The sequence below is a fragment of the Amblyomma americanum genome, chromosome 10 (assembly GCF_052857255.1).
Source record: "Amblyomma americanum isolate KBUSLIRL-KWMA chromosome 10, ASM5285725v1, whole genome shotgun sequence".
Taxonomy (NCBI): domain Eukaryota; kingdom Metazoa; phylum Arthropoda; class Arachnida; order Ixodida; family Ixodidae; genus Amblyomma; species Amblyomma americanum.
In genome coordinates, this window is record NC_135506.1 from 107,931,296 (window position 1) to 107,939,154 (window position 7,859).

The 7,859-nt window shown below is 46.7% G+C and overlaps 1 long non-coding RNA gene across 1 annotated transcript; it reads right to left on the reverse strand.

Annotated features, from left to right (window-relative positions):
• Nucleotides 1-3,712: 3,712 nt before the first annotated feature.
• On the reverse strand, nt 3,713-5,169 carry LOC144106313 (uncharacterized). The gene is made up of 3 exons (XR_013308970.1): nt 4,198-5,169; nt 3,966-4,125; nt 3,713-3,904 (listed from the first exon to the last, which is right to left on the reverse strand). It is a non-coding gene; the product is annotated as an uncharacterized LOC144106313 (long non-coding RNA).
• Nucleotides 5,170-7,859: the final 2,690 nt, after the last annotated feature.

A 7,859-nucleotide genomic window follows, 5' to 3' on the forward strand; every position in this document is an offset into this window, starting at 1 on the left:
CACAGCGCCTACGTGTTTTGACCACGAAAGGTTGTTAGTAATCCATAGACAAAAATATTTATACTCTGTCACCTCTAATAATGATATGTTATTAGTACCGTACACAAAGTGAAGAGGTATTTTCTTGAGTGTAATTTTCATAAAAACGGTTTTTTTTTTCAAAATAATGCACATCTTTCATTTCTTGCACCATAAAACCACCCTCGCTAGGTGATTATTTAGACGTACCTGGTCATCAACAGAAGACCGTAAACATCATGTCAATAGGCCCAGAGCATCAAAATGTGGTCAGAAGCTAGAAGTACAGTGACGTGAATACCGTGCAGAAATATTTATTTGCCCTCATTTTACTTACCTAAACATCGCTACAAAAGCAGCCTATTAGTATCGCAACTAGAACAACACTCACGCTTAGAATTAAAGCAGCATAGAAAATAGCTACAAGCGATGCTGTCCAAAGGTTAGAAAATGTAAATGCGGTCTCTTTTCCTCAGCTACAGCAATATGGTGACCAACTGCGGTTTGCAAACGGTTTATTCGCATCTTAATTCAGCTAGCTAAACGAGGCCACTACGTCCTTTCGCCAGGGGAAGAGATGGTCCCTGAAGTTAAAAGCCTATCGACACCTAATTTTTGCTGGCGTGCTTTCTTCTTTCAAACGGCGCCAAACGTTGGTATGTACAGAGTACCCCGTGGTATTCGCCTACGACCGCTAAATAATTTTGATTTGAATTTCTTCGACGCAGTTTACGTTTCATCAACCAAACGATGGCTGTGACCTGTAGTTTATCTTTAGGTCATGTGATGCACGAAGAAAGGCAAAATAAACGCTGATACCAAATTTTAACTCACTAGAGCACTTAAACACGCCTGCTTCAATAGCTGGAATTACAACAAACGGTGTATCAGCTGTTATATTGCCATATTTTGGTGCTTCACGTGACCTAAACATCGACTTCACGTCACAGCCATCGGTCGGTTGATGAAACCGAACCAGCCTGAAATAAGAAATTCAATCATATGATATTTAGCGGGTGTAGGTGAAAGCCATGAGGTGATCCAGGTATTCTAATGTCATTTGAATACATGGATTATTTCAAAGAAACACGCAATAAAATTGAGTGTCTATAGTGCTTGAACAAGCTCTGGTCTAAAGAATGAAGGTGGAGCCGCAAAGTACTCGGATAAGCTGCTAGTGTTTGGCACGTCGAGGTTATGTCACGGGGCGGCCTCTGCTTTCGCCGAGCTGTCCTCTCCGCCGCTAACTTTACGGTCGTCGCCCGAAGTAAACAGCTCGCAGCTTCCGTCGGCTCTAATTTCCACGGCGTTGAACCGGGCGCCGGCCCTATCCAGAATGTACAGCGTGAATACGTCCACGCGGATGTCCTGGACGAAGACCTTCTCACGGCACACAGGGCAGCACCAGGACGGCTCCAGAGTGGCCTCGTTGCAGCCGAGGTAGGAGTACACGTCAAAGCACAAGACGTGCCCGCATCGGACTCCACGGCAGGGGATGTTGACCCTCCTTTGCGCCAGCGGGCAGTCTAGTGACACCTGCACGCCACAAGAGGTATACGTGGGCAAAAACATCGCCTAATCCGTCGGTCGGCTTCGGAAAGCACACAGCCAAAATTAGGTGAAGAAATCGCGCATAACGGGAGGCTGAAAATTTATACGTGTCGGTGCAAGAACTGAAGTAGAGCATGCACCGTCGACGCAGAGGTGCAGGTAATTCGATAGGCGTGAAAAGAAAAACTCCCAGCCTTTCCGAGTTGTCTAAAACTTCAGGGCCGTCTACTAGTGTGGCTGGTGACGGCAATGAAAAGATTTTTTTTCTCCAGTTGTCGTTTCTTTAAAAGCGATACGAAAAGGAGGAATAATAAACCCCTACTTGGGAAAAAAGCCGCCTTTCGTTCGCGTAACGCAGCCACGGCATGTTTGCTTATACTGACGCACTAAAGATAGCTTTGGCGCAAGGATATTCGTAGTGAGCTGGCGCAAAGAAATAGAAAGAGGGTAGAGGTTATAATACCTTCGTGGCGTAAATATAAAACTAATAATACACTGAACAAAACGTGCGACAAGAGCATCACGTACTCGCTTAACCGCACGAGCGCCTAAACAACACAGCTGCCTTATTGGGAAATGTAACTGTGATCATGCAGGTTGTGAAGAAGCCGCTCGGAAAATTTTGATGTGGCCCGCCAAGTTTCAAAGCTAGCTTTTCAGCTTCCTTTAACTGCGTCATCAGCGCAAGTGCTTCTGGTCTGGTAGACAAAAAAATGCGACTTCTGACGGCGTGGTTATAGCGCGCGCCCAAAAAATTGGCAATCGCAGGTCAAACGAGACGGCTGGACCAACGCGTGCGAAACGCTTGCTTTCCAGAACAATTACTTTTAGCGACGGAGGTATAATGCACAGCTTAACTTTGCATCGAGATGATTATTGAAATTATCAACCGTAAAATGCACCTTCTGACATTGATTTCATGGCGAACCAGAAGCCTTCAATAGCTGTCTGGCGAATATGCAACTGCAACTCGAAATAAATTATCTTGATTGTTGAAAAAGTAATTGAAAATGTAGAGTATCCGTGTCCAGAGATCGCACTGGAGTATGCTACGCACGTTGTAAGGTTGATGTTATGAAAGAACACTGCGCCAAAAAGGAAAGAGATACAAGAGAACCAACAAACACGAACGCACCAACATGAAAGCGCCGACTTTCTCGGCAGATTGGGTGCGAAAGATGGCATACCTTCGATCAAGTAACTCAGATTCACTGTTTAAACAGTCTGTGGTACCACTCTAACTTGGTGCGATACCAGATTTTCTGACTTTCATGCGGCAGCCGCAGTTTTCTCTTCGAAACGGTGCGCCGCCACTTTGCGTTCTACGGGAGAGTGGGACCCAACATGCCCGCGCCGAGAGCGCTGTCCTCTTCATGATTGCGGAACTGATCGATCAAGCACCGAAGCCGCTACGGTGATGCTGCGCCATCTAGTGTGCACTTCAGGGACTAGTTTCATTTTTGGCGTAGACTGCAATTTTTTACCGTGAGGCGCGAGCTTTTGAAATGCCCTTGAAGCGGAGGCTACGGCGTAGGACGCTGCCAGCGCCGCGACGGTGCGCGCTCGCAAAAACCACGCTGCACACCATTCTACTGCAACGGCAGCAGATATTTTCGATGCATCGAATAGTAGGGCCTCTGATGATGGGATTTTGGTTCGGACGCTGAAAAGGCGCAAAGGGAGCAAGGAACGTTGGCCTGTTAGTTTACAGAATATTTTTTCTTCTCGTGTTATAAGCACATCGTCGTAAATATACTTCATTCTTCACGGAAGGTTCTTTTAGGACAAATAAAAGTTCACATTACTGTATATTTATACCTAAATGCACTGCTAGCAGCAAGTTTTTATTTAGTAGGTTTTGATGTATTGCATGATAATGTAACTAGCGCAATTTATCGTTAGAAATAAAAACCTGCAAGAAATACCCATTTTTTCCATGGCACCTACAGACATCAGTTAAGCAATATTAATTGAACTACAAAGGCGGCAGTTGCGTCAGCCAAAAAAGTGCTCAAACCAGTTGACGCCAGCGCGCACAGAAGTGGCGTAAGGAAACACATGGCAAGAGTGCAAAGGTGTATGCTTTTATTTTTAAAATTTAGGTCATCTTGCTGATGCCAGGAGGTCAGCGCATAGAGGAAGTCGCCGGCGCCTTTGGGACAGCACAAGGAATTTGGCTTGAAAGCATGTGGAACTGGTAGGCATCTGGCACGACGCCTTCACGCCGGGGTCGGAGCTTAGCTGGGAAGACATCCACTGAACCGAGTACCTTGTGCGGTGACCACGAGCACGTTCGAGTGATGTGTCGAGTACGGCACAGCCGAAGTTCCCGCATCTGCGAAGACAAAAGCGGAGCTGTAGCAAAAAGACTCGGTGTCTGGAATTCTGGTCCTTACTCGGAAGACGTCCGGCAAACACAACAGTCCGCAGGCTGGGGAATATCATGCCCCACTCGTGGCTGAGACGCCAGGCCCACTCATGTCAGCCTGGAACACAGCTTGCAGAGTCTTCCGTGCTGACTGCGTGAAGCACTGGAAAGCCCGAGTCAGCGCGTACCTGTCGAGATGAAAGGGGAACCCGCGCGTAAGTATAGTGCACACACTCTAGAAGCGTACAATGTATACGAACCGGGCAGCTGCAGGGCTTGTGAGGAATAGCCTCGCGCAGAGCACCAAGAGGCAGGGAACGTGGACAAACTTGCACCGTAAGCAGCTGTCACAACGGGCCAGGTGCCAGCTCGAAACCCCACACCGAGGGGCCTCCTGCGAGTATGCACGCGTGCGAGAAGCGGAGAGCGCGCATCTGAAAAGAGAAGAAAAGATGACTGGCAAAGAAACGTCAACGGGAAAGTGGGGTACTCACCGGGTAGGCATGTCCTCACAGAATTTGAAGCGCAGAGACGGATGATGTGTAAGACGGATCTGTGAAATACGACAATGAATGCTTTCCACTGACCTTGGCTGCAGCGGAAACACGACGTGCCGCAGACCGCAGGCAGCGTCCGTTCTTCGGAGTTGCTGGACGAGGGTGGCGAAAATTTCCGAGCGCCGTATGCAGCCACAAACCACATGTCGCTCAAGAGCACTTGCGCGCCCGGGCATTCCTTGACACGACATAGTGGCCGAGACGCAACGGCGTTCGGAACGGGTGACTCTTCCATGACGCTAACGGCAGCGGGCTCTACCGCATCCCTGCCTAGTGTCAGCTAAGCCTAAATCTACTGCACGCCGCAAATTCTACAGCCCGCCGCGCTTCCGTCACCGAAGAAAACCCGACGGCGACGGTCCATGAAACCTGTACGCGATGCGTGTTAGTGACACGCTCTTTTCCAATGCTTATGGGAGACAATTTTGAACGTTGGCGCGTAGCCAAGAGCCGGTTTCATGGACACAGGTCGCCCTCGCCGCGAGGCTACAGCCCCGCTCCTACCTTGGATGCCGAAGGCCTGGCTCGGAGATAATTCTTTCGGCGCTTGTCGGTCGGTCATGGGCACGACTTCCAGGCGCCTCCGGGAATGGCGAAGACTCAAGCACCACCACCACCACCAACGAAAAAAAACAGCGTAGAAGACAAAACGACAGCCTCCGACGAGAGCTGACGCGTTTCTAACCGCGAAGGATGGATGGATGGATGGATGGATGCGGCTGAACCCTTTACATCGGGCGGTGGCTCAAGCCACCTAGCCATGTCTTGTGAAATTTTACTCCTGTCTTGCTTTTATCCACCAATCAGATAACCTTCGCTTGGTTACTTCTAACCTCTTAAAATCCACTTTCCCATCACTATCCCTAAACCCCAATGCCTTGGGTAAGTCAGCCCCGCTGCCTTCCACTGTAGGGTGAAGCCCTTTACAGAAAAGTATCAAGTGTTCAGCCGTTTCCTCCTCCTCTCCGCACGCAATGCACAAAGTGTCTATCTCCTGGTACCTGACTCTATACTTCTTAGTCCGCAAAACTCCAGTCCTGGCCTCAAACAACAAAGAACTTCCCCTACAATTATCATAGATATTTTCTTTGACAATTTCCTGTTTAAAGGTCCGGTATGTTTCTAGTGCCGATTTCGTCAGCATCCCTGTTTTCCACAAAGCTCTCTCTGTTCCTTTAACCTTTTTCTTAACCGATAATTGCTGATTTGCCCCCTTACTGCTGTCCAGATATTTGCTTGTCAATTTTCTAGTTCGCTTTCTCCATTTCGTGTCAACATTCTTTATATACAGGTATCTGAAAACTTTCCTAGCCCACCGCTTTTCCTCCATCCTTCTCAATCGTTCCTCAAATGCTATCTTACTGCTAGCCTCTCTGCTCTCGAAAGACGCCCATCCCATATCACCCTGTACCCCCTGATTTGGTGTATTGCCATGTGCTCCCAAAGCTAACCTCCCTACTCCCCGTTGCCTAATTTCCAGCCTTGCTTGAACATCTGGCCTCATACACAGGAACGCATTCCCGAAGGTCAGGCTAGGGACCATCACCCCTTTCCAGATCCCTCTTACCACCTCATACCTATTGTAATTCCACAGTGCCCTATTTTTCATGACAGCTGCATTCCTACTAGCTTTATTCATTACATATTTTTCATGCTCTGTCAGATACTCAACACTGTTATTTATCCACACCCCAAGATACTTGTACTCATTCACTACCTTTAGCACTAACTCCTGTATTCTATACTCGCCGCCCTCTTCATTAAATGTCATGACTGCAGATTTTTCCTTACTATACTTGAAGCCTAATCTATCTCCCTCTGTACTGCATATGTCTAACAACTTCTGCAGGTCTTCCTTGTTGTCAGCCATTATCACTATATCGTCCGCATATATTAGTCCCGGTAATGTCTGTTTAATCAATTCCCCTTGCTTGAAAAAAGATAGGTTGAAACCTAGTTTGCTCCCCTCTAGCTTGGCCTCCAAACCTTGCAGGTACAACATGAACAACAAAGGGGACAGAGGACATCCTTGTCTAAGCCCCCGCTGTATCTCTACAGGCCCTGATACATTTTTTTCCCATTTTATGAGCACTCTGTTACCTCTATATATATCTTTTAAAAGATTAATTACTCCATTTTCCACATCCAATGTGCCCAATATGTCCCACAAATGCTCCTGTGTAACGTTGTCATAGGCTCCCCTAATATCCAGAAATGCTAGCAATAAGGGCCTATGTTCCTTTTCCGCAATTTCTATACACTGTGTCAATGAAAATAGATTGTCCTCCAACCTCCTTTGTTTCCGGAACCCATTCTGTAGTTCCCCTAGCACCCCCTCGTTCTCCACCCAAGCCTGCAGTCTATCCTTTATAATTTGCATCACCACCCTGTAAACCACAGACGTCACTGTTATGGGGCGATAGTTACTTACGTCTGCTTTGTCCCCCTTTCCCTTATATATCATGTTCATTCTACTTAATCGCCATTCATCGGGGACTTTCTCATCCACTATCATTTTGTTCACTACCTGTAATAATGTTTGCTTGGATTTTGGTCCTAACTTCTTTATCAACATAATCGGGATACCATCTGGTCCTGTTGATGTGCCACTAGGAACCTTCTTCTCTGCCCTTTCCCACTCTCCTTGCTCAAGTGAAGCTATTGCTGTAACCAGTCTATCCTCCTTCGATAAATTATGTACCACGTGCTTTGCTGAAAATTTTTCCGTCATCCTTGTTCCTATGTGTTTTATTGCTTCATCCCCTTCTAGTCGAATACCCTCATCTGTAACAATAAACCTTTGTTCTAGCCTAGTTTTATTACTCATTGCATTTAGATGTTTCCAGAATTTTTGGGCTGCTTTTCTATCCTTTTTATTTACTTTTGACATCCATTGGGCACCCTTTCTTCTAATTTTCTCATTAATCAAATAGGATGCGTCCCTTCTACACTTTATGAAGGTATCCCATTTTCTGTCTACTTCGGGTTTTGGTTCCCCCCTCTTCTTGGAATATCTGTGTTCCCTGGATGCTTCCTTGCGCTTTTCTATGGCCCTCTTGACCTCCTCATCCCACCAACTCTTGGGTTTGCATCTTTTCCCTTTTAGCTTTACTCCCACCTTAGCTAGCTCTAGCTCCAGTAATCGAGTTAATTTGGTATAAGTCCATTCTGTTTCACTATCCTCAAAAATTACTTTCTCGATTTGTTTGGCTGCTACTTCCAATTGCTTTTCTGAGTAAAAATTTCCCCCTGATTGTTTATCTTGATTCAGTCCTACATTGCTTTTTCTTCTGAAGCTCAACTTGATACGCTTGTGGTCACTACCTAGACTTCTGGAACCATCTTCATCTATGCTCATTACCCCT